Source organism: Lissotriton vulgaris, chromosome 11 (assembly GCF_964263255.1).
Source record: "Lissotriton vulgaris chromosome 11, aLisVul1.2, whole genome shotgun sequence".
Taxonomy (NCBI): domain Eukaryota; kingdom Metazoa; phylum Chordata; class Amphibia; order Caudata; family Salamandridae; genus Lissotriton; species Lissotriton vulgaris.
In genome coordinates this window covers 722,340,664-722,367,896 of record NC_141699.1, presented here as the reverse complement: position 1 = coordinate 722,367,896, position 27,233 = coordinate 722,340,664, and the positions used below count along the sequence as shown (strand labels likewise).

The 27,233-nt window shown below is 45.0% G+C and overlaps 1 protein-coding gene across 1 annotated transcript in view; it reads right to left on the bottom strand.

Annotated features, from left to right (window-relative positions):
• APOBEC4 (apolipoprotein B mRNA editing enzyme catalytic polypeptide like 4) overlaps positions 1-25,504 on the bottom strand; it is a 32,319-nt gene extending 6,815 nt beyond the window's left edge. Inside the window, exon 1 of the mRNA XM_086944829.1 lies at positions 25,421-25,504. The gene's annotated coding sequence lies outside the window, so the exon portion shown is untranslated. The remainder of the gene's footprint in view (positions 1-25,420) is intronic.
• Positions 25,505-27,233: the final 1,729 nt, after the last annotated feature.

Here is a 27,233-nt window from a genome sequence, read left to right as displayed (position 1 = left end):
TTGTGAGAGAGGAGATTTCGGAAGGGGACTTCAAGCCCCGCCCATCCTTTTCAATGGGTCGCGTCAGCGTTTCAGCTTCCCATTGAAAAGGATGCTTTTTGGTCACTGACCTTTCTCCCTTTTGGACTGCCCATCCGAACTGGGTCGTTAGCTTTACGGCTGTCGTGAAGCAAATTCTTATCTTTAGGGGGCCATCTGATTCTAATTATTGTGGAGGAGCGCCCTGCCCAACCTCTCAAAGGAACAAAATCTTGGTTTCGTCTTAGATCTGTACATTTAATGCAATGTAGTAAAAAAAATCTTACCAGCGGAGTCTGCGTTTCTTGCTGGCCGCTTCTCAGCTGTACCTTGAGTGTCGGCAGCACTGCGTGCCGTGAGCGCGTGTAAAGTGGAGACAGGAAACAGAAGGCTTGTGCTAAACACAGTTGATCATCATTTAAACTAGCCCTTGGCTTTTTATTTTCATCTCCGATTAGCTCCTAGTCCTTCTTGCTGTGCAAAGAGAGTAGAAAAGGTATGAAAGAAGTGCAGTTTATGAAGTGCCTGCACCCTGAAGCCACGCTTGCTCCGCTGGGAGATGCCTGCTTTCAAAAGCGATTCAGAAAAGGGGGTGGTGATGAACAGAGTGTCTGAATTAAGCAGACCACTCTTACCCAGTCCAAAGATCAGGGCTTGATCCATCACCGTTATTTAACTCACTGCCCCATCCCAGCTCAGAACCTGGCTATATGTAAATCAGTCTGTCCCTGGCCCAGTGCATCATGGGAACAGGGCAGACCAAACTGCCAAACCAATTCTTCACCAGAAAGGAGACAAGCTTCCGGGGACCGGTTTCTGGCATTTCAGCCGTCGTCGGGCCGGCTTGCTTGAATCCTGATGGAGCAGTGAGTAAGGGACTCATGTCTGAGTATACCCTGCCACACCTATAGTGGCCAAAAACGATTCAGAAAAGGGGGTGGTGATGAACAGAGTGTCTGAATTAAGCAGACCACTCTTACCCAGTCCAAAGATCAGGGCTTGATCCATCACCGTTATTTAACTCACTGCCCCATCCCAGCTCAGAACCTGGCTATATGCAAATCAGTCTGTCCCTGGCCCAATGCATCATGGGAACAGGGCAGACCAAACTACCAAGCCAATTCTTCACCAGAAAGGAGACAAGCTTCCGGGGACCGGTTTCTGGCATTTCAGCCGTCGTCGGCCCGGCTTGCTTGAATCCTGATGGAGCAGTGAGTAAGGGACTCATGTCTGAGTATACCCTGCCACACCTATAGTGGCCAAAAACGATTCAGAAAAGGGGGTGGTGATGAACAGAGTGTCTGAATTAAGCAGACCACTCTTACCCAGTCCAAAGATCAGGGCTTGATCCATCACCGTTATTTAACTCACTGCCCCATCCCAGCTCAGAACCTGGCTATATGCAAATCAGTCTGTCCTTGGCCCAGTGCATCATGGGAACAGGGCAGACCAAACTACCAAGCCAATTCTTCACCAGAAAGGAGACAAGCTTCCGGGGACCGGTTTCTGGCATTTCAGCCATCGTCGGCCCGGCTTGCTTGAATCCTGATGGAGCAGTGAGTAAGGGACTCATGTCTGAGTATACCCTGCCACACCTATAGTGGCCAAAAACGATTCAGAAAAGGGGGTAATGAATCTCTCGCCTCTGTTAGCAAACACTGCAGACAGAAGTCACGCTCCCGGTCCCTTTGCGCTTCCTGCGCGTGTCCATGGCTCGGCTCCCCTCAGTACCTGTGCTATGTCTGCCAACCTTTCCACTTCACGTCGTACGTCACTCGCTGTCCGAAGGCCAACAGATGAACTGCAAGGAAGGAGCGGTCTGTCAACAACAGCCGTGCCCTTCCTACAGGGGCATAACGCACACCTCTGTGGTGCAGAGGGCCCTCCCTGGCATGGGACACTGAAAGCAGACAGGAACTCTACAGCCAATTAAAGTAAGGCTTTTTTGGAGAGGTAGCATGGCACACATATTGTTAGGCAGTTATTTTTTTTGGTGGTGGTGAGGGTTTTAAGGCCCCCTCGTCATTGTTTTGCAGTGGGACCTTGCAGTTTGATATTATACCACTATACAAGGGCGCAGCCGCAGGGGCACTGCATCCATAACAGCAGGTGCCCCCAGAGGTCAAGCTAGTATGTTATTTAAAAGTACATGGGCGATGCATTAGTAGCCAAGGCCAGAAGTCTCCTTTCAACCTCACATCAAGTGCAGGTGGCTTTTCTCACGATGTCAGTTCACAAGTTACCCCTTTTTGCAGGAGACCCAGTTTTCAGTCCTGTCTGTTTTTGGATATTTCCTGAACTGCTAAAGAGAACATATAGTTGTTAGCGGTTATTATTAGAGCAGACTGTTGATGTTTATTGATTTCACTCAAGAAGAAGAAATTTCTGTTTTCTGTATTCCACTGGACTTTTATAGCCCAACTAGCTTACCCGTCGCGCGTTGCTGCGATCTCAGAAGAAAGGAAATTCAAGGAAACTCGTTATGATAACATTAAATTTACATTGTGTCAATGTTATTGAAACTTATTCATTTTATTTTTGAAAACATTTCTAAGTGTGGCTTGAGCAGTGCGTCCTCGACTGGCTTCCAATCTTAATTCTGGTTGCTCTCCTGTTTCATTTGAGCGGGCTTGAGCAGTGCGTAATTGATAGTTTTCCAATCTTGATTCTCGTTGCTCTCTTGTTTCATTCGAGCGGGCTTGAGCAGTGCGTAATCGATCTGTTTCCAATCTTGATTCTCGTTGCTCGTTCGTTTGAGAATTACGGGCTTGAGCAGTTTGTATTCTAACAGCTTCTAATCTTGCTTCCCGTTGCTCGTCTGTTTCTGAAGCTTGTAATGCCTTTTTCGTTCGTGCTTCTGATGTAGATTGACCAATCGATTTCCTTTTGTGGGTCATAACTGTCGACGATGCTTGCAAATTCGCTGTCTACTTCATATTCGAAAGATTAATCAGAAGGTTTTCTGACGCGTGAGCTGGCCACATACAGTTGTCCATGTGAGAAGAATGGATTCTCCAAATCTAGTCCACACACATGCAGCGATTGTCCTTGTGCTTTGTTGATGGTCATTGCAAAAGCGAGTCGCACCGGAAACTGTAAACATTCAGTATTGGAAAGATTATAAGGGCCCTGGGGGGCCGGGGGGCCGATATTTAACAATGTTGTTTTTTGCCAGAAACCTTCACGGGAGTGTACTCAACAACTTTTAGCAATTGTTTTTTTTTTTTGCCAGAAACCTTTGCGGGAGTGTACTCACTAACTTCCCAAAGTTTCATGCCGATCGGATGAATGGTGTAGTAATGCATAAAGGACAAACAGACATACTTTCGTTTTTATACATATAAATATGCAAAAACGGATATGCTGTAACGACGTGCAGAATAAATCAGCTGTACCTGTAGAATGCAGCAGTACAGTCATTCCTCAACACACTCTCCGTGTAAGTACAGCTGAGGCAAGCAAATGTTGCTCTGACTCACACAAAGCCGGTATGCACTCTAGTGAAAAATTAGCACACTGGAAATAGTGACTTTAAAGTTTAGTGGCTTTGTCATTGCAGGATTCAATTCGAGAGGTAATTGGACTTTAATGAAGTTGGATCGACCTGTCACAGGTGTGAGTTCTCAGGCCCAAGCCTGTCTGTTTTGTCCCAGAGAAAGCATGCATTTGGTGCACAATCACAAGAAATGGCGCCAGTAGATGAACCTGGGATGAAGGGTGCTGTTAGTGGTCTCTTGAATAGTCCTTGTGTGTTGAAGTCTGTCTATTAAGGACATTTTGGAATGGGATTCTGTTCTAATCCTAAATCGAGCATGTTGTGAAGTCAATGGGAAGGTCTGATTTCCTTAAACACCTTTCCAGGACTCTTCAACATTTCACAAGAAGTTTATTTGTGTAGGATTTATTGTTCACCAATCTAAATTAGTGTATAGTGAGATGGTCTATCTAATAGGGCTAGCGGTGATGCACTGCCAGTACAATATCCAAGGGTGTACAGACCTTCACAGGAGTGCCAGATCAATGATGGCAGCACTAATCTTGGACAGGTTTCTGGCCCACATAACTGACTAGTTTCTCAGATAGTGGATTCAATTCTAGGAGTATGTGAAATGTGTGCACTTTCCTTTTACAGAATAATGCAACATTTAGGAAGAATTATGCAAAACTATGGGCAATAAAAAGCTGACATTTGTAGCAATATTTAAGTACAAATGCACCCTCCAGTTCTTTTGGACACAAGGAAGCATTTCCTGCAAAAAAGTCTTATAACCTATTTTCCATTTTCTGGTTGTCCAGTGTGGCGGCGTCATACGAATGGCAATAGCGCTATACAAATATCATTCCACTGCATACTTAAAAACAAAAGTAAAATACATTGTCATTTTCAACTCTAAGAGCTCAAACTTTCACAAATGCGAGACCAATTGCATTGCAAATGCTTGTTTCCTGTAGCCCCGTTTTTTTTGCCTAAAATCGCTTTTCCCCCTTATTCGCATTTCCCACTTTCTGTGCTGCTTTCCACACACTTCCTGCCTTCCGCTGACCTTCCCAGCGCCCCCTCACAGGAACCTACTTAATAGAGGCCGCAGCGCAATCCCATTGAGCAGGTCCCCGGCCAGCCTTCCCTGCTGCTGCCAGATGAAGCACTGAGCTCAGGCACCTGCTGATTGACTAGACTGATCAGCTGTTTCACTGTAATGCACTGTCTGTGACACCATTGCTTTGCCTCCTCCTCTCGTCTTAACCTCGCTTTTTCCCTCATTTAACCAAATTTTTCCTTTTTCCTCCTGTAACTTAATTTCTTTACTTTAACTGCATACTGTCAGTGACACCATTGTTTTGCCTCCTCATCTTGTTTTAACCTCACTTTTATCTTCATTTAGCCCGTTTTTCCTTTTACCACCTTTATTCTTGTATCTTTCCTCTAAATGCGCTTCTTCCTTTAACCTGGTTTGTTCTTGTTTAATCTCGTTCTTCCTCTTCTAACCACATTTCTTCCATCCAACTGCGCTTCCTCCTTTAACCTATTTTTTATTCCTTTGTACTCGCTTTAATTTCGTTTCTCCTTTAACCTTGTTTTTCCTTAGTTAAACTCAGATTTTTCCTCATTTTTCTCCCTGACTTTGTTTCTCCTCATTCAACCTTTTCTCAGTTAACCCTGTATTTTCTGCCTAAAACCGCTTTTCCCCCTAATTCACGGTTCCCGCCTTCTGTGCTGCTCTCCACCCACATCCTGCCTCCCGCTGACCCTACCCAGTCCCCTTCCCACCGCCCAGAAGCATACTTAATGGAGGCTACAGCGCAACCCCATTGAGCAAGTCCCTGGGCCAGCCCACACTGCTGCTGCCAGTTCATGCACTGAGCTCGGGCACCAGTTGATCGAACAGCTTGATCAGCTGATCCAGCATACTGTCTGTGACACCATTGTTTTACCTCCTCATCCTGTCTTAACCCAGCTTTAGATCTCCTTTAACCCCATTTATAGGTCTTGCCGACACAGCGTGCATGCGCTACATAGGCAAAAAGACCTTTTCCGATCGCTTTGGCTTTTTAGCCAAAAAACGTGCACGCGTTCCATTGCCATCAATGGCAATGCGTGCACGTGAGGCAATCTACTTGTGGAAGCGCGCGCCGCCATCTGGCAGCAATTACCACTCCCGCAAGTGCAGGCCCCCCTCCTCCCCCCTGCTGGCGCGCTTCCTCCTGCGCAAGCTTGTTGTTTCAGTATAATCAGTGAGTCGCAGTCCAACATTTAAAAGTGCACTGTCTATTGTGAATCCTATAACCGTTTCAGGCACAGCACAGACACTGGCGTGGGTAAACTCATTGTCTTTGTTTACAGATTACACTTTAGCCAGCAACAGCCTCTGTGCTATAGTTAATTTAACATCTCTGCTTGCGTGGGAGCGTTCCGGATGTCCGCACCACTGCACAGTCACTGCTGTTGCCCTGCACCCACCAAGCCCAGGATCCACCAATGCAGCCCGAGCATTGTGAGCGGGTACCACCTCACTGTGAGGAGGGCAAACACGGGGCAGGTCGAGATGCATGTTAAGCTGTGTATGCGGCTGTTACTTCCGCGTCGGTGTCAGGCTCCTCCCCGAAAAGAACGGCGGCACGAGCTCCGGGCAGGAGTAGTAGTTTTTTAAAAGACTTGATGGGTTATGCAGCAGCTATATATGGGGCTATAAGAAAGCCCGTAGATCAATCCAATCACTGAAACTATCCACTGAGAAAGGTGGATTGAAGTTCCCTGATTTTAAATTATATTTTCTTGCTACTTTTTTCTCTCGTCTTCAAAGTTTGCTTACCGTTAAACTACCTCAATTTTTTTTAATCAATTTATGCTAGGCTCAGATAGCAGTTATTTTCTATTGAGGGTCCATGATCCTAATTTCTTCAAGCGTGTTAAATTTAAGACTGCTAGAGAAGTTATCGCCATCTGGAACACCATTATGAATTATGGGAAATTCTCCTTCTTTCACTCAGACTTACCTCTATGGGATAACCCAGGTCTCCCTGGAATTTTCTCAGACGGGGCAGGGATTTCCTGGGCTAGATGTGGCGTTTGTAAATTAGGAGACCTTTTTAGACACGAGGGACTCTTAGATTTTACTTCACTAAAAACTACATATAAACTGGACGATGGTATGTACTTTAAATACATACAAATGAGGGACTTTCTAGTGTGGAAAATGAAAATTAAAGAAGTTGCCCAATCAGAGATTTTAAACTGTTTATACGCTGACAAAACGAAATCAATTATTAGTGAGGGGTACGCATGTCTAAATAATTTAAAAATGGACGAATGTGGCAAACTTGCTATTAAATGGACTAATAGGATGGGTATAAATATAATACCAAATCAAATTTCGGGATCTCTACACCAAATCAATCATGTGGTTCATTCCTCTAGCCTAAGATTACAACATTATAGAACCATATGCCAACTCTACTATACCCCACAAAGAATATTTAGCTGGGCAGGCAACAATGATGTTAGCAAACGTATGAATAGTCCTAAATGCGATTTACATGCCGCTGACCTAGTTCATATGTTGTTCTCATGTCCCTCTCTGGGTGAGTTTTGGAAAAAAATAGAAGACATACTTTCCCATAAACAAATAACCAGCCCGAAATTCACTGCACAGCTGATCTTACTTGACTTGCAGGATATAAATAGCACATTCAAAGATCTCATTACCATCTTAATCGCTTGTGCGCGACTGGTCATAGCCAGAGCATGGATCTCTCCTAATCCTCCCATATATCGGAAAGGTGGGCTTTAATTAAGAAGATACAGATGATGGAACTTTCACTAACAAAATTAAGGGGACAACAATCTCTAAGGAAAAGAGAGAAAATTTGGAGATCTTTTATGTGATATTGCTGTTTGGGCTATGCGGGCTACAATCACCATTTTCTTTTTGAATTATGAAGTAATGAATTGCTTTATATGTGTCCCTCTGTAATAACTAATTACTGTGTATGATATTAACATTGTATGAATTTTCTATGTTACCTTTTTTCATGTATGTTTCTCCCGCAATGATAAATAAAAATATTTAAAATTAAAAAAAATACAATTAAGTATTTTGGGCCTCATTTATGGGAAATGCTGCATCCCTACGTGAAAGCCGCGATGCGTCACTTCTCAGTGCACACTCCTTGCGACATTCCTGATGCATCATATTTAATGTATGACGCATCATGTTGCAAGGAGTTACAGATACGTCAGTATTTCTGACGTATCTGTAAGTGCACAAGTGACGCATTGCTGGAGTGTGTCACAAAAGTGACGCAACACCTGCAATGCATCTTTTCACATGGGGCAAGCCCCATGTGAAAGGGCCTGCGTCAGTCTTACGCCTGCTGTGAGGCAGGCACAAGATTTTGACGCAACGGCGTCCTAAAAGTGACGCAGTGAAATCTCAGATTTCGCTGCGTCACTTCTACGACCCTTCATTGCGTCTATACGCCCCCCTTGCATACATTATACCTGGCGCAGGTATAATGTGGCACAGGGGTTTACAAAGTGACGCATCTACCTAGATGCGTCACTTTGTAAATATGGTGCAACAAGGCGCATTTTTTACGCCACCCGTGCGTCACTAAAAGTGACGCACCGGCGGCGTAAAAGTGACACACGGCCTCATAAATGAGGCCCTTTGTCCTTAAGAGAGTCGGTGGTTGACTTGTCCTCTTTCTCTCACACTAGCTATTTGTTATGTCAGATTCCTGGATTTTGCAAACAATTCAGGGCACAGAATAGACTTTTGCTCTTACCCAGTTCAGCTAGCCCCTACTTGACCAATGTTTTTCCAAAACAAAGAGTGTTTTGTGTAGGTGGAGCTTTGGGAGCTGTTGTGCAGGAGAGTGCTAGAGATGGTGCAGGATCAGGTGCAGTTTTTTTGTCAGCAATATATGTTTTGGTAAGGAAATGGACCAAGATCGCTGATAAATCTAAGATTGTAGAATGCCTTTGTCCCGCATAGTCATTTTGAGATGGAATGTTTCTGCTGTCTGAGGGAATCCATTCAGCTGGGGCACTGGATATTGGAGGTAGACTTAAATGATTCTTTCCTCTTGTTTCCTGTTCATTGGTCTTGGGTTTCAGGTCCCTGTAGGACAGAAGCGATTGGTCACTGCGCCCATTGGTATTTCACCACCCAGACTCTCTCCGTGGTCCAGTTTGGGGGAGTCTTTTTGCATCCCAGCTCAATTGCAAGTATCCTTGGTTCTTAAGCTTGAATGGATTGTCTGTGGACAATAGTTCTGCTTCCAGCCGGCAAAGAAGAGTAAATGTGGCTCTTGTTGATTCTACTTAAAGTGTCGGCTGTCAAGTTATGGTGGTATTATTGTCATGTCTATTTGCCTAGCTTGCAGTTACTGAGTTTATGATATAGTTATGTAGTATCAATGTTGAAATTTCCTTGATATTGTTTGTCTTTGTGGATAGACATGTTCAGTAAAGATGTTCTGTCATAATCTTCACTTACACATCTTCAGATGATTCACAACATCCTGGCACCTAAGGGGAGAAGATTTCACATTGGGGGTCCTTCTTTATCCTGAAGCCAGTCCTTGGGGTTGGCAAGGATAAGTGTTCAATTTATATTGTCTATGTTATAGCAAGAGAAATGTCAGTGTAGCATCTCCTTACTTGTCTTTTGGTGCAGGAGCCCCATTTTACCCTAAAGAGGCAGATTTAAGTACTTCCAAACCCTTGGTTAAAACTACATCATGTTAAGACACCAGCCAGACCTTGTTTAGCGTTAGTTTGGGCACCCTTAAGTCACCTGAGCCCGATGCCGTACATGGTTTGAACACAAACTCATTATTCTTTGTTAAATAATCAGTTTATTAGGAATTTTATAACTATAAGCCATGAGTAACACAGAATTGTTTCTCTGCAAGGGAGGTAATGCTGGTCATATTGTCAAGTCTGTTTGCCTGGCCTGAGTTTATGATATAGTTACGTAGCATCACTGTTTAAATTTCCATTATATTGTTTTTCTTTGCGGTTAGAGATGTTCAGTAAAGACGTTCTGTCATAACCTTAACCTAGCAAACACAAGGAGATGATGGATGGAGTGCTGAAACTTTTCAGACACTCCATCCAGTCACAGAGCTGGGTTGAATCCATCATTGTTCCACCCCAGTACACCCAGGAACAGTACAGCCCGAACTGCCAAGCCAGGTCTTCCCTGGACCAGAAACAAGCATCCTGGGACCAATTTCGGGGTAACACCCCTCATCAGCCAGGCTAGCTTGAATCCAGTGGCAAAGTGAGCAAGAAACCCACGTCTGGGCGTACCCTGCCAACTTTGGGCGAACAAAGAAAACACAAGGAGATGATGGGCGGAACGCTGAATCTTTTCAGACACTCACCCCCAGTCACAGATATGGGTTGAATCCATCATCGTTCTTTAGCTCACTTTGCCACCCCAGTTCAGACCCAGCTATATGGAAATTAGTCTTGACCATGTGCCTCATGGGAACAGTCCAGTCCAAATTGCCAAGCCAGGTCTTCCTTGGACCGGAAACAAGCATCCTGGGACTGGTTTCAGGATAACACCCCTCATCAGCCTGGCTAACTTGAATTCAGTGGCAAGTGGTGTAAGTGCCCCATTTTACGCTAAATAGGCAGAGTTAAGTACTGCCAACTCATTGGTTAAAACTACATCATGTTAAGACACTAGATCTCGTTTACCTTCAGTTTGTGCTCCCTCAAGTCACCTGAGCCCAATGCCGTACATGTTTTGAACACAAGCTCTTTATTCTTTGTTCAATAATCTGTTTATTAGGAATTTTATAACTATAAGCAATAAGTCACACAGAATTGTTTCTCTGCAAGGGAAGTTATGCTGGTCATATTGTCAAGTCTGTTTGACTGGCCTGCAGCTACTGAGTTTATGGTATAGTTATGTAGCATCGATGTTGAAATTTCCATGATATTATTTTTCTTTGCGGGTAGAGATGTTCAGTAAAGATGTTCTATCATAATCTTCACTTACACATCTTCAGAAGAATCACAACATCCTGGCTCCTAAGGGGAGAAGATTTCACATCAACTCTTGGCCTGAAACTGATGCTACAATAGAATATAAAACATAAATCGTTAAAGACTGCACTAAAAAAGGAAGTCAAGTTTGGGTGCAGTGCTTAATTTGTAAAAAGAAATAAGTGGCAGGGCCCTAGTCAAGAGGCCGCTTCCGCTTGCACCACCCAGTGCCACTGTCAGTGCTGCCAGTTACGGTAACAACACAACTAATAACCATCACACTCCTACAAGTGTGACACTTCCAGGCTCAAAAAGCTAAAAGAAGGCTTTGGCAGCAAGTATTAGTCACTCATAGTGTATATTTAATTAATGAACAATGGTTGTTGTGCGTGTCTCTAAATAAAACAAACAGTACCACCATGTGGCAGTCTATCATAGCACCGGTGCTGACAATTAAGTGCTGGTGCTGAGCACCAGAAACTACCAGTTCAAATTAAGCACTGGTTGGGTGGATCTTAATCTGGTAACTCAGTGTTGAAGTTAGGGGGAGTCCAAAGAAACTATGTTAGGGGCAGTTTATTCTGTATCAAATGGCAGGGCCCATAGGTATAGTATCAAACATATAGTTCTTACGAGGGCTTCTTTCTCCACCACCAGCTAGAAGGTCACATTCTCCTCATCATTTCATGCAATATCACATTCTGTATGCCACCATTCCAAAGCATCACAAACACCATTAACACAGGGAGGCTGACACTACAATATTGCCTTTCCTTACACACAGAGCAAATAGATGAGGCACTTTTTTCCTCAGACTCACAGACCATCCAAGCACTCACTACAGAAAAACACATTACAAAATGATTTAAAAATCATATCTTAAAAGCTACACATCACATCTCAAACAAAATACCACTCTAAAAAATACTGACCTTGACCACTATGCATTAACTCTTAAACAATGCAACACCTTCCCTCTTTCTCCCACAAAGGACAATAATGTTGCATCAATGCCATGTGCTAATACGAAAACACATGCTCACTGTGACTCACCGGCAACCAACTTCATCCTTATGCTAGAAACCCTCTCACAGCATTGCATGAGCAGATTACTCCCTTAATCTGGAATACACTGTGATAAGGTGTCAGTTCATGCTTGCTAACAGCAACTATCTCTCCACACACATTGACAACAGCACACAGAAACACCACACCACATCAAGCAGCATAATCCAACATTCAGTGCCACTGCCCCTCGAGTAACTAATTGCACTCTTTCTTACCATGAAATAGTGCAGGGATGTCACCATACTGATAAAATTTCCACTTTTGCAAATAACATGTCTGCCCCACTCCTTTGCGAATTATGTTACTGGGTTTGCCCACCTAGCGCAAATTGGTACGGAATGTTCAACATTTAGGCCCAAAATGTTGTTCTTAGTTACTTTTCACATGTAGAATAAATAGGATGCCTGTGGCCTGTTATTGGCCTGTTATTGGAAAGGTAAAGTTCTGTTTAGGTCTTGCCTAAGCAGCGCGCAATCACTGCTTTGGAGTGACCTCTTGAAATCGCTCCGGGCTTTTGTGGAAACTTGTGCATGTTCTGCCCTGTTTCCAATGGGCCCTTGTGCATGTGCGGCGTTTGCCTTGCAGGAGCGAGCAGCGGCGTCATCTGTTTGCAATTATTGCGCCCGCCACCGCTCGCTCCCGTAAGGTAAGCGCTGGCCGCAGGGCTGCGCTTGTCTTTTAGCGCTTGTCCTGTCTGCTTTGGTTCATTGTTTTAAACAACTGTTTGTGCACGTTCGTGTGCTTCCATTTATAACAATGTTGCAACTCAATTCAACCTTGACCCCGCAGGTAACATTTTAATTATAATCAGTGCGACGGCCACCTCAGCCTCATCTCTAAGTATTGCGGCCGTATGTATTTCTTTTGTCTGTGTCAGTTTTCTCCTCCCCCACACTGCTCTTTTACAAATGCTGCATGCGAGTACTGTACAGGACAGCATTAGCAGAAAGCAATAAGTAGACCAAGGAGACCATAGTCAGATAAAATATTAACATTAATTATCCAACAAAGTTATCAAAATACCCAAATAAACCTTTACTTGTGTTGTTTTTTTCCCATCAGATGAGTTGTTAATGCTAGCAGTTTTTAATTGTTCCATTGTGCTCATTTTGCGGCGGCTGGTATGTAAAGATCAAATTATTTTCCGTTTTGGGACCAGGACCCTGATGGTGCGTGTCTCTAGGTGAGACTGTCAGAATCCCTGGTTACGAGAGGTGATCGCCCTCCCTGACATGGAACACACATTCTGTAAAAAGAACATGTACTCTGCCATATCATATTTTTTTAATGCTTCCATATTCTGAACATAAGCAATGTTTGAAGTGGCTGCCGTAGCTTAGGGAGTGGGGGGACAGGGAGCAGCAAACTTTGCCATGTCTTTGTAACTGTGTTTGTGTGTTACAAAGTTAATGCAAAAAATATTGACAATGTACTAGAGATCTCATACGATCGCGCAAGCCAGAAATAGCTATGGTACTGCAAAATTAAAAGGCAGAATAGTCAGTGTATGCATTCGCCAAGCTTAATTAATCGTGCCATGAACATGGATGTTAGTACATTTTTAATAGGTCGCAACAGTAAGCCAGATTGCTGTAGACTAAAATCTTCACCTGCTGAATTTAAATATGTAATTAATGGTAATTTGAATTCCAGTTGCTTTTGTGGAATACAATCCGTTGATGAGAAGCAAGACTACAAGTAGCAGCATGCATTGCCATAGAATACAGTGACAATGGTACTGCGTTTTTAGTGATACACAGTAATTGGTAACCTGGCTAAAGTATTCGTACAAGACATGCCTCGTAGTTTAGTTAGCGTTCTTTAGCACTCGTTGGGCACCGTCAATCAATCCGCTATTTGTATAATGTTTATCAGCCCCCTGCCCTGGGAATGGTTACACACAGAGGGTCTCTAGGTTGTTTTAGACTGCATGTACTTTATTGCAGGACACTGTCGTCCCAGTATGGACCCCCTCTTTCCCCCTCTTTCCTTGTGAGCTTTTATCGCCATACGCTTTTTCAATTCCGCAGCAGCATGGCTATATCTCTCCCAATACTGTCGGTGAACAATTATAATATTTTTTTAAACACACAGGACAGTGCGTGTTTGGATATACCGTCCATGTTATTTTTGGCACTGGACTGTTATCACAAGCAGCAGAATAAAGAAGCAGGATTTAAATACTAAATAATAGCCTGAATTCACATTTAAAGACAAAACAAAAGCTCACCTTGATGCCCGCTTCCACCCTCTTTCTCCTTCTTGTTTTTGACCTTCTTATGTTCGATGTCTGTATCCCGCTGCACCTCATGTTAGTGCCCTGTCCTGCCCTCTTCCTGCTATTAACGTTCGCCTTCCCCCATTAGCACCAAGTCACCATAGATAGCGCACCACTACCTCAGCACTAGCACAGCACCTGACTACCAACACAGCACTACCTAAGCTTCAGTACAGCACCACCACCTCAGCACCAGCATCTCTTCAACATCACTCAACACCATCACAGCACCACCTCAGCATCACTCTGCACCACCTGAGCACTAATACAGCATTACCAAAGAACCACCTCAGCGTCACTCAGCACCACCTCTACACAAGCACACCACCACCATAGCACTACATCAGTTTAACTCAGCATGACCTCAGCACCAGCGCAGCACCACTACAGCGCCAGTGCAGTACCAGCACAGCACCAGTGCAGCACTACCTTGGAATCAGTGCAGCACCACCACCTCCTCATTAGCGCAGCACCAGCACAGATTTACTCAGTGCCACCGCAGCATCACTCAGCACCACCTCAGCAGCAGCGAAGAATCGCCTCAGCATCACTCAACACCACCACTGCACCACTTCCGCTTGAGCTCAGCACCACCTCCACATCAGTGCACCACCACCGGCAAAACACCAATCCTGCACCAGCGCAGCCCCATCAAAGCATCAGAACAGCACCACCTAAGCACCATGTCAGCATCAGCGCATCACCCGCACAGCACCAACTCTGCATCACTGAGCACCACCTCCATACAAGCAAACCACCACCTCAGCACCATGTCAGTATAACTCTGCATCACCTGAGCATCAGCACAACATCACCTCAGTACCAAAATAGACAAACTGGAAGACGTATATGTTAATTCTTTTTTTTAATAGGGTTGTTCATTTGTACATAATGTTTACTTGGTTAAATATAAGGTACAAAATATGCTTATTACACTTTATTATAACTTTTCAACATGCTGCACAACAGCCACACTGCTCTACAACATAGCCTAAACACATTGGCCAATAGCTCCGGCTAAACACTTCTAAGATCCCAAAGGCGAAACCTATTGGCTATGCCAATGCTTGGTTTAAGCTTATAATAGCTTTACGAAGTTGTGGAGCTTGACGGTTTGCAACTTAAAATATGTTTAATAACTACCTTTGCCTGTTTGAATTTGTGAATAAGGCGGCAAAAATAGCAACAATAGAGGTATGTTTGCTGCAGCAGGCAGTTTCCCACTGTTTCTCACTGTTGCACATTGCTCCTTTGCAGTTGTTCTCTGGCCGGATCTTTTGGCAGCAGAAAATGCTAAAGGGTGTGGTTCATTGGGTAGAAATCAATCTGTTTCAACCACCACTGGAGTGGCCCTGGAAAAACCCATTTGCTGCAGCCAGATGTCCCGCAGGAACATCTAGCGTTTGGGTTGCGTCACTTTTTTGACACTTACTCAATGCAAAATACTTTTTGGTATTTACAAAGCCACACAAATGTAGTTTTGCGCTGCTGTGTAAGAAAAAGTAACCCAACGTAGCACATTATGATGCCTTATGTTACCTTGAGTCATGGAGGTATTCTACGGGTGGTGAATGGGGGTTCCTATGCATCCACCCATGGATTCTGACTAGGGGTGGTCAGAACTCACGGAGTTGTACTCCACGAGATTACACAGAGTTCTGTACACGCCTAGCTCAACACACTTTTTTTAAAGATATATCTTTATTGGTATTTTTAGTATAAACACATTTTACATGTACTATCTACCATCAAGTGGCCTTATAAATCTCAGTAAAAATACTCAATACCTTTGTCCCAATCCACCTGTGTGGGTGGCCATACCAACCACAATCGTGAAATGCCTCGTAAATATTCTCTGTGCTTTTCATCTATGTGTACTCGAGGGAGTTACAAATATCCAATAATCATAGAGATATATCAATCAAACAATGGAAAAATAATTTATCTCGAACTCTGAGAAACTCCGTATTGGCGTGTCGCCTAGCTGCCACGCTGGTCCGCATCATGGTCTATAGCGACCACCCTGGGGGGATACCTGTTCAGTTCAGAGTACCGGATCCATGTGGGTCATCGAGTATGGGGGGGGGGGGGGGGGGGGGATAGAAGGCAGGGAGTCCCTCCTACATAGTATTTATCTAGACATCTCTATCATGGCCCCCCCGGCCCAGATCTATCATCATCCATTCTATACCCCCTGCAGTCTCAACATCACTTCCTGCTTCATGCCGTGCCTCCCAGGCTCTCAACTCTTCCGTCCAGAGATCTGCCAAAGGACGCCGGCCGATCCCCCGTGCATCTACCCTTTGTATCGCCCTCTGCTCTGCCCTGGCCCACGTGTCTACATCACTTTTCCAAGCTGTTATCATGGGACCTGTCCCTGCTTTCCAATTCAGTGCTATCTGTCTCCTCGCCAAGGCAAGTGATAAATCCGCAAACCTGTTACCCACTTTCCTAGCTTTCGATCTGGGGAACAGTTCCACCAGGCAAACCATTGCTGTATAGGGAAGAGTGCGGGCCAGGGTCCTCTTAACCGTGGTCAAGACTGTCTCCCAGAACTCCCTAAGGCGTGCACACTCCCAGGTCATGTGGGCAAACCCCACGTCCCCCAGTCCACATCTAGGGCAACCACAGACCTCTCCTCCATGCAGAACATTCAGCATTTGAGGTGTCAAGTATAGCTCATGTATATAGTTGAATTGAATGTTCTTGAAGTTGGAGTTTCTGGACACCCATTTCAGGTCCCCAAAACACGAGTCCATGCTTTGTACAGCAGATCTCTACCTATGAGTACCGCTGTGTCTTTATTAAGGAAGATATCTGGGGATGTGAATGTGCTCGCTTCAGGATTGAAATAAGTGCGCATTTTTCCTTTTCGGGACTGTACGTCTACCGTCCTCCAGGGCCAGCAGCCTAGTTTATCGAGGCACTACTGGAGAGAGTTAGTTCTTTGGTAGTCGGTTCCGCCAACTTCACGATTCTGGGGGATCTGAATATTCATTTCGATCATATCCAAGATTCTACCGTTCAGAATCTACTGGCGGACCTGGTGGCCCTTCAGCTTGAACAGCTTATACTGGAGGCTACTCACACTGCCGGACATATATTGGATCCGGTGTTTTCCAATTTACCAAGCGTGAGTACATTTCCACCTATACCCGTGGGATGGACAGAACATTATTTAATTGAACCTAATCTTGACATTGCTGAACCTTTCAGACCAGGCAGGGAGAACTTGGCCCTTAAGAGGCCCTGGCACAAATTGAAACCAGAAGATCTCCAAGCGGCCTTGGGCGCCTTCCCCTCACGAAATTTGGCAGATCCGGAATTGGCGTATAGTGCCTTTTGCAAATGGATGGTAGGAGGACTGGACACTCTCATACCAGCCAAATGGTCAAAGGGGCGTACGTCTAAGTCTAGCCCTTGGTATAGTGAGTCATTGAGAGCCATGAGGAAGGAATGTAAGAGGGCAGAACGGATATGGAGAAAAGAGTATAACGGTGAAGACAAAATAAAATACTTGAGTAAGTTAAAGCGGTATCATAAAGCTATTTGCTCTGCACGTGCCGCTTTTTATGCAGATGAGATTAAAAATAGCACGAACCCTTCCAAATGTATTTTTAACATTGTAAAAAACCTCAAGAGTGAAAGAGTTACTTCTTCGATTATCACATCCACTCAGCAATGAGAGGAACTCGCTACCTTCTTCATCGAAAAAGTCCAAAAAATTTACCAATCTGTCCCGCAGCACCATCAATGCCCACCTACCCCTGTTGGGGAAAAAGCTGAGGGCCCTTCCCTGGCTTTAATACCAGAGATGTCTAGTGATGATCTCGCCAAGCTTTGTGGTAAAATCAAATCGGTGTCCCCACTAGATCCTATGAAACCTGCGCAATTCATGGAATGTCTATCACTTTTCCAACAACCACTGGGCGAGATAATTAACCTATCCTTCTCTACGGCCGTTGTTCCGGAGATTTGGAAGCAGGCCTGGGTCTCCCCTATCATTAAAAAACCCACGCTGGACCCTTTAAAACCAGAGAATTTTAGACCTATTTCTCTCCTCCCGTGGGCGGCGAAGATTGCGGAGGCTCACGTGAATAATGTGTTATCCCAATACATGAGCCTTCATAATATTCTGGATCCATCTCAAAATGGCTTTAGACCTGGCCATAGTACCGAATCCACCCTATTAGCTACATCTGAACATCTGCGATTGATTTTGGATGCCGGTCAGAGTGCAGCGCTGATCCTGCTGGATCTCAGCGCTGCCTTTGACACGGTATCACATGCCATTCTTCTACATCGCTTAGAGGCAATAGGTATTACTGGATCTGCTTTGGAATGGTTCAGGTCATTTCTGAGGGGCAGATCCTTTCGGGTATCGGCACCGCCTTTTCTCTCTCAAATCCATCCCATAGGCCAGGGAGTTCCGCAAGGCTCAGCACTAATCCCGTCTCTGTTCAACCTATATATTCAGCCACTGTCGGCTGTAGCAAAGAACTGGGACCTAACAATGGTATCATATGCCGACGATACCCAGCTTGTTATCACTCTAGCTGAGGGGCCATCTACATCGGCTACTAGGTTCAGAGACGGGCTGAAAGCTGTGGCCCAATGGATGGCAGATAACTGTCTTCAGCTTAATGCGACCAAGACTGAGGTCTTGTTGTTTGGAAAAGATACCACCCTTTGGAATGCGCACTGGAGGCCGGACTCCCTAGGGACTATGCCTATACCTAAGACCTTAGCGAAGAACCTAGGAGTCTGGATGGACTCCTCACTTAGATTTCAGACTCACACTAAGCGAGTGGCTGCCACATGTATGGGCTTGTTAAGAGGGCTTAACCCTCTTTTGAAGTTTTTTGAACCAGCAGTGCGACAGCTCATTGTTCAATCTACTATCCTGTCTCGACTGGACTACGCTAGTGTGTTACTCCTAGGGGCCAACAAAGCTGAGATTCAACGACTCCAACGAGTCCAGAATCTGGCAGCTAGGATGCTGGCGGGGCTTCCCCGCCGATGTTCGGTCCGATCTACCATCAAGGGACTACATTGGCTTCCAATTTCTGCCCGGATTCAGTTTAAGGCTCTGTGCCTGGGGTTTAGGATCGTCAAATTTGGCAGCCCAGAACTTCTATGCACCCTTCTGACACCATATATCCCTCACCAAAACCTACGTTCACTTGGGCAACATCTGGTGACGGTACCACGGGTCAAACACAGCCGCATCGGAGGCTGTTCATTTAGATATATGACGGCCAAGTTATGGAATTCCCTGCCGGCCCATATCCGGGGAATGGAAGATGTGTTAGTTTTTAGGAAAGCAATTAAAACCCTCCTCTTCCCTTCAGTATAGCCCTGGTTGCTGTCTGTGGGGAGTTTTGTTCCAGTTAGATCTGTTAGCGCCGGGACGCCTCTTTGCTGGGGTAGCTGTGCGCTTTAAAAAACATATAACATAACATAACATAACATATTATCTACCCCCATCCGAAACTAGAGGCCTTTTCACCATTTCCGACAACGCTCTATACAGCCACTTTACTAAATGTCTGGCTGCCCCTACTGTTAGCAGTGCCTGGAGGTCCCCATGTGTTTGTGGTTCCTGCAGGCTGTTCTTGTCATCGAGTGACAGGTCAGAAATTGTCTGTGAGGTAGATCGTTTTGAGATAAAAAAAATCCAATGGAATTTTTTATTTTATTTATTTAAAGAGTTTTGTGTAGCGTCCTTTTTTTATTTAAAGCGTTTTGTATAGTTGTCATTTCGACAACTGAGCCCTCGTGAATGGAGCCAGTGGGGCACCATGGGGAAGCCTGTTCAAGGGCAGGTCCTGTGCGTAGGGATGGACTCCGTCTGTACATTGGCGGCACCTCCTCCAGCAGTACAGTGGAGTCTGCAACAGCACGCTCAGTTTCTGAATAATTACCGCAGGTGTAGGAGCCTGGCCAGCAACCACACTTGGCTATTTTCCCAACCCTCTTGTCCCAGCAGCTCGAGATTCCTGCTGTCTAACTGTTGGGCTAATCACTGAAGCTGAGCGTCCAGGTAGTACAGCTCAAACTTGGGGCATTCAATCTCCCTTCCTCTGATGCCCTCTTTGGGGTGGGGATAGTTTCTCGCCAATGGGAAGACATGGGTCTTGGTTTTATTGAGTCTAAGCCCTGCTAGTCGAGAATACTTGTTCAATAGAGTCAGCTCCTGCTCCACCCCCTGACCGCCATCTCACAGATACAGAAACAGATAATCGGCGTAGAGAGAGATTACATGGTCCTCCCTCCCAGACACACGCCGTGGCAGTGCCTTTGTTGTCTGAAGATTGCTGCTAGTGGGTCAATGGCCAAAGCAAACAACAGTCGGGACAGGGGACATCCTTGTCTTGTACCTCTATATATATTGTACGAGTGCCCCATTTGTCCTAGCTCGTGCTGTTGGGTGCATGTATAGTAGTTTCACCCACCTGATCCATCCTCCAGCCTAGGCCCAAGCGTTCCATCGTGGCATAAAAATTCCATCTCACTGAGTCAAATGCCTTTTCTAGGTCTATTGACATGATTAGAGCCTCCAGATAGCGGCTCCGATTAAGGTGGTGCATGACATGAAAGAGTCGCAGAATGTTGCCAGAAGTGGACAAACTCGGTATGAATCCATTCTGATCCTCATGTATAAGCTGTGTCATATGAGCTAGGATTTTGCTTAGAACTTTGAAGCCAATATAGAGCATAGAGAGCGGGTGGAAGTCTGATGCACGCACCTTCAACGCCTTTGTCTTCGGGTGGGGCACAACCAGGGCATCCCTGGTAGAGGGTGGCAATTCACCCTTGTCCCATGCCTCTGCAAATAGTTCCTCCAGTTTTGGGGTCAATATCTGTGCATATGTGGAGTAGAACACGGGCACAACACCCTGGCCTGGAGTCTTCCCTCTGGCCATCTCTTTGAGTGCCTCGCGTATCTCCTGTGCTGCCACCTGCCCTCCCAGGCCCTCCCTCAGAGTAGGTCCCAATGTCTTTATTTGCACGGGCGACAAAAAGCCAACTAGGCCGTCGCACAGCTGCGTCCTTGGAGAACCATATAACCCCTTGTAGTAGTCACGAAATGTTCAGTTTACTGCCTTAGGGGTGTACAGCACCATCCCTTCCATGATCATAATCTTGGTAATGGGGGAACCTCTAGATTCAGGGCGCACCAGCCATGAAAGCAATCAACCCCTCTCTGCACCCCTCACCATGTAATCGTGTCTGGTGCTCACACAAGTCCAGGCATCTCAGCCGTCCAACACCTTGTGTTCCCCCCTCATGTCCTCTAGTCTTTTATACGTATCTGTATTGGCTGTCAATCTGGCCCGCCAGTCATGGAGTTTAGTCTCTAGTCTGGTGAGCTCCTCTAATATTTCCTTCCTCATCCACACTGTTCGTCCCAAGCAGTGCCCCCTCATCAACACCTTAAAGGGCCAGCCGTACCCCGGTGATACTGGAAATACTTCGAGATTACTGTCTGTAGAGTATCCTGGAAGCATGCATCTTACAGGAAGGCAGGGTCTAGCCGTCAAGTGGGGTGTTACGGTGGGCTCTCCCAAGGCTCGCACATGAATTAATAATGGATTACGATCGCATAAGGTGCATCTCAGATATTCAGTGTGGGTTATAGCGGATCCCAGGCAGGCAGAACAAACATACATGTCCAATCTAGTATGTAGCCTATAAAGATGTGAGTAATAGGAATAAACCTGTACCGTTGCCATGCTGCATTTTACAGATATCGACCAGGTCCCACCGTTCCATCCGTTCTCCTAACCCCTTTGTCACCTTAAATACCAGCGTACCATTCAACAGGGGGGTCGACATGTCTAGTTCAAAACCCGCCATGCAATTGAAGTCTCCCCCTACCAGGATTATGTTTGCATCAAATAAGGAGAGGGATGAAAACAGTTGCCTTAGATATTGCATCTGATCCAGATCCGGTACGTAGATATTTCCTAACGTAATCACTTTGCCCAGTAACCTGTCCTGTACCAATCTAACTCAACATACTTCATGTGCGACACCGAAGAATGTGATGGAATTAAGATTTCCATATTAAGCCAGAATGCACTCCTTATCACCTATGAAAGGTGTAATCTCATCAGATTCCATTTCTGGATCCCACATGGACGAAAGGTATAGAATCAAGTGAAGGCTTTTGGATGCCAACAATGATCCCCTCATTTGGAAATGGTTTCATTATGTAATGGTGTTGTTTACCAGCTTTTGTAGGGGGTGCGCTAAGGTCCAATACTGTGGGGAGGACTATGCAGAATGGGGCCAGGCAGGGAAGAGCACTTGACACACTCTCAGTTGAGAGTAGTGTACTCCTGCACCTTCCCAGCCATTGAAAGCTGAGCAGATGATTCCCGGCAAGGGGCGTAGCTTCAGGGGGATGTTTGGTGGGTTACAGCCCCTAATAAATCTATTTTCTGACAAATAGGTGGGTACAGTTACTTTCAATCTGGTATGGTATAGATTTCACCAGAAATATTTACATAAACACAGACAGAAACGCACCCACACGATATCCCTCTCTGCTTTGAAAGTCTTCAAAAATGTAGGTTATTTTACAAAATATGGTGCTTTCTTGTACTTATTACCCCTGCCAATATGCATTCATCTCCCTGAACACCGCCCCTTTAGCCTCTCTCATGCGCCCTGCTTGTCGTATAATGTACTTTAACATTATATGCCAGCGTGGTGGTTGGAAAATTTTAACCTCACACCCCGCCATCTTACTGACCAAGCTAAGCCCCTGCTGATTCCTGCACCGCCATCTTGGAATGGGAACAGAAGCCTGGTTGCGACAAGTCTCCACTATAGGAAACATGCTGACAAAGCTTTGCATGTCGCGTGACGGGCAAGTTTGATCGGAAATAGCACCAGTGCACTTTACTGTAAGTCTAGGCACCTCTCTTTGCCACTCTAAGCTTTCCGAAATGACTGGTGTTTTGCTATCCTCTACCTCCCATTAGTGAGTGCAGCGTTAAGGGGTGGGGTCACAATACTGGGACCAAATATGAGAGTAGAATAACGACGTTAGAAGCTTCCGGAAGTGGTGCGAGAACCATATATACAGGAAAATGAACACCTAAAGGTAGCATATAAGGGTACTACAAGCTACAGAGGCTATATATGCCATATACATATAAAAATAATGGAACATGCTAAGTACTTTGCACAGGCGGATATGTGATGAGTAAGGTGCATCATTATATAGAATAATGAAGTTGCATTCTATTTTTGAAGGAGCCAATCAATGCCTGCTAGTTGTAAGGGGGTGAGCGCTGATAAACCCTGCCACGCGGTGGTTAGCAGAGGTTTTGCCAAACTCCACGAACTCCGCCAATGGAGTGGAGTTTACCACCCCCCCTAATTTTGACACAAACCTATGTTTGTCTATTTGTCTATTTCTTCTCTTAATTTTACTTTGCATGTGTCCCGCATTCTGAGGCACACATACAAAGATTAAATAGCCTCAAAGGATAGTTTTTGTGCAGGAAGGTACTCCTTCCTGTGGAAAAACTATACTGACCACAACACAGACACCCTTGCATTACAGCACAAGACTCCCCATGTAGGTGCCATTCAGCCCCAAGTACATCAGTGCACAGAGAGAGCACAACTGCACAATTTCTTTGAAGATATGGTGCAGATCTGCTCGCTCCAGGTGCCACAGCACAGCAACTTTGCTTGCTGTGCTCTGGTACGGCAATTCTTTGTAAATGTGCCCCAAAGGGTGATGCAAAACTTCACCTCAGGTGAAGACGGACGATTTAACAATGCCAAATTATCCAACTTTGCCCGACTACTACGGCTCCAGTAAAAATTCACACATCCCTACTCAAAACAGTCTCGGAAACCTTTGAAGGCATGGTGAGCAAAAAATGATGGATTTAACCCAGATCTCTTAACTGGGGGTGAATGTTTTGATATGTCCTGCATTCCGTCCATCAATTGTGTGTCATTTGCTTCCTAACCCTAAGTGTGCCAGGTATGCCCAGATGTGGGTCCCGGGTTCACTGTGCCACTGGATTCAAGCTATCGTGGCTGATGAGGGGTGAAACCCTGAAACCGGTCCTAGGATGTTTGTTTCCGGTCCAGGGAGGAGTTGGCTTGACAGTTCGGGCTGGACTGCTCCCATGAGGCACAGGGTCAAGACTGTTTTGCATATGGCCAGGTCTAAACTGGGGTGGCATGATGAGCAAAAGAATAATGGATTTAACCCAGATTTCATGACTGAGGGTGAATGTTTTGATTTGTTCTGCAATCCGTTCATCAATTGTGTGTCTTTTGCTTCCTCGCCCTAAGTGCGCTGGGTATGCCCAGATGTGTGTTCCAGGCTCACTGTGACACTGGATTCAAGCTATCCTGGCTGATGAGGGTTGAAACCCCGAAACCGGTCCTAGGATGCTTGTTTCCGGTCCAGGGAGGACCTGACTTGGCAGTTTGGGCAGGCCTGTTCCCATGAAGCACCGGGTCAAGACTGATTTGCATATGGCCAGGGCTAAACTGGGGTGGCATGGTGAGCAAACAAATTATGGATTTAACCCAGATCTCTTGACTGGGGGTTAATGTTTTGATTTGTTCTGCATTCCGTTCATCAACTGTATGTCTTTTGCTTCTTTGCCCTAAGTGCGCTGGGTATGCCCAGATGTGTGTTCCAGGCTCACTGTGACACTGGATTCAAGCTATCCTGGCTGATGAGGGTTGAAACCCCGAAACCGGTCCTAGGATGCTTGTTTCCGGTCCAGGGAGGACCTGACTTGGCAGTTTGGGCAGGCCTGTTCCCATGAAGCACCGGGTCAAGACTGATTTGCATATGGCCAGGTCTAAACTGGGGTGACATGGTGAGCAAAAGATTGATGGATTTAAGCCAGATCTCTTGACTGGGGGTGAATATTTTGATTTGTTCTGTATTCCGCCATCAATCGTCTCTTAAATATGTAAGTCAATACCTTGTTCTCGTCATCACTTGCTTCTGGTTCAGTTACCAGCGCAAAGACACCTTTTCGGGTAACAGTGCCGCTTTATAAAATTAAACAACATAAAAAATAACACCACTGAAGAGAGTTGGGTAAATGTCCATACGTCTTTAGGAACACTTCTTTGTGCAATGTTACGTAGATGTTAATCTAAAATATGTTTTCACAATTAAACACATTTTTCTGCGTATTAGTAGCCAGATAAAGAAGCCCATACTCCATCTCCAAACATGGTAAAATCTAAAAAAGTAGAAAATATAAGCTATTTCGGCCATATGATGCGTTCAAAGCCGAAAGCAACACTGAACTAATGAAAATGTACACAAACGTTTCTTCACTTATTGGGCCACACATTTTTGTATATCTGTTGACAACATGCGCAATATAACTCACGTGCCCCCCTAACTATAAATAGCATGAGATATCTGAATCCAACGTGTGATACAAAATATACATATTAACAAAATGCAGTTCAAAGCAAATTGTGCTTTTACATTAATACATTGAAACGCCACTAGAACACTTGAAAAATAACACATTCTATATTACCTGTTTCCTTTTGGTCTGCAAATGCTGGGTACGAGAAAATTCAAATGAAAGCGTCGGCAGTGCAGGTGCCAGGCGCGCCTTTCCTCACAAGTCTGTTTGTTGTGTATAACTGAGGCAACGTTATTATGTAGGCGAGCCTGGGAAGCCTGAATGGGCAGGCCCCATGGTGATATTGGAGAACAATTAGTGCTAGGAAACGCCAATGCTAATAATACACCCTGGAGGAGCTGTGTGGCTAAGGTTCACTGGAGCAGGCATAATGGTTTAATGCCCACATCAGGGCTACCATTATAAATGTGCAAACGTGCACAGGTGTGCATGTTTTTTGTTGCGGATTTATATAGCTGGAGCTGGACTCGAAGGTGTTGGAGGCTTTACTTGAACACCAGTTTTGTTACACTAGGCCATATTCTTTATTTTATTTTACCCAGGTAGGCACGGGGAGATTAAGGGCCATATGTATCAAGATACCAATTAGCGATTCTGTAATAGCAATTTTTAAGAAATCGTTATTTCAGAATCGGTAATTGATATGTATCAAGAAAATCGCAATTTTTTAGCGATTTCTTGATATTCCTTCATTGCGAATTTGTAAATTGCGAATTCGCAATTAAGGAATACTTTCCCATTCACTTCTATGGGCCTCCTGCCCCATAGGAAGGAATGGGAATTTATTCTCAATTTGCGATTCGCAATTTGCTAATCGCAAATTGAGAATAATTTCAAGGGTGCAGGGGTGTCCAAAGGACACCCTGTTGCACCCCTGAAATAAGTATTGGTGCGCACTTGGTGCACATACATGCCCTAAGGGCATGTATGTGCGTCACGTGGCACTTTGAAAAATGCTGAAATGTGCATTTTTCAAGGAAATCGCAACTTACCACCAACTAGAAGTTGGTGGTAATTTGCGATTCCTTGAGGGCATTTTGGATTTTTTTTTTTGCTTAATACATTGCATTTAAGGAATTGCAAAATTTGCGATTCCTTAAATGCAATCGCGAAGTAAGGAATCGCAAATTTTGCAATTCCTTATTTTGCACCCAAATTCTTTCATACATACCATTTTGCGAAAATGAGTTCGCAAACGCCGAAATTCTGCGAATTTCGGCGTTTGCAAACCCATTTGGCCTTGATACATATGGCCCTAAGTGATTTGCCCAGAATCACAGGATGTTGAGCCGACGCCGCGGCTTCAACCTAGCTCCTAAGTCGGCAGCTCTGGCAGTTAGGACACATCCTCCCCTAGTGGTGGGGTGGGGTGTTTCTGTGTTGGTTCTACTATGTTTATGTGAGTGCGTAGATGCCTCTGTGTGTGTGTATTCGTATGGGTGTATGTCTCTCTGTTTGTAAGGTAATGTGCTGGTGTGCGTGCAAGTGTTAGAATGTTTGAGTGTGTTACTGTACCCCTGGGTACTTTAATACATAAGCACATGTGTTTTGTGATTGCTTATGTCTGTTCGTGTGTCTGTTTTGTGTTAGTATGTTTGTTACTGTGCGTATGTGCCTCAATGTGGTGTATACGTGTTTTTATATCTTTGTGTGAATGTTAGTATGGTATGTGCCTCTGTATGACTCCGTGGTAATGTGCTGGTGTGAGTGTGTGCGTGTGTTTGTGTGTGTGTGAGAGTTTAGTAGTGTGCATGTGTTCCTTTATTTGTATGCGCGTGTCTTTGTGTGTTAATGTTGGTCTATTTAATAGAACGTGTGTGTTACTGTGCAATTCGATGGGTGTGTGCCTGTGTATGGGTGTAATATAAAATCAAGGCACAGAGCTCAGTGATACCACAAAACATGCTGTTTGCAACCTGCTAGT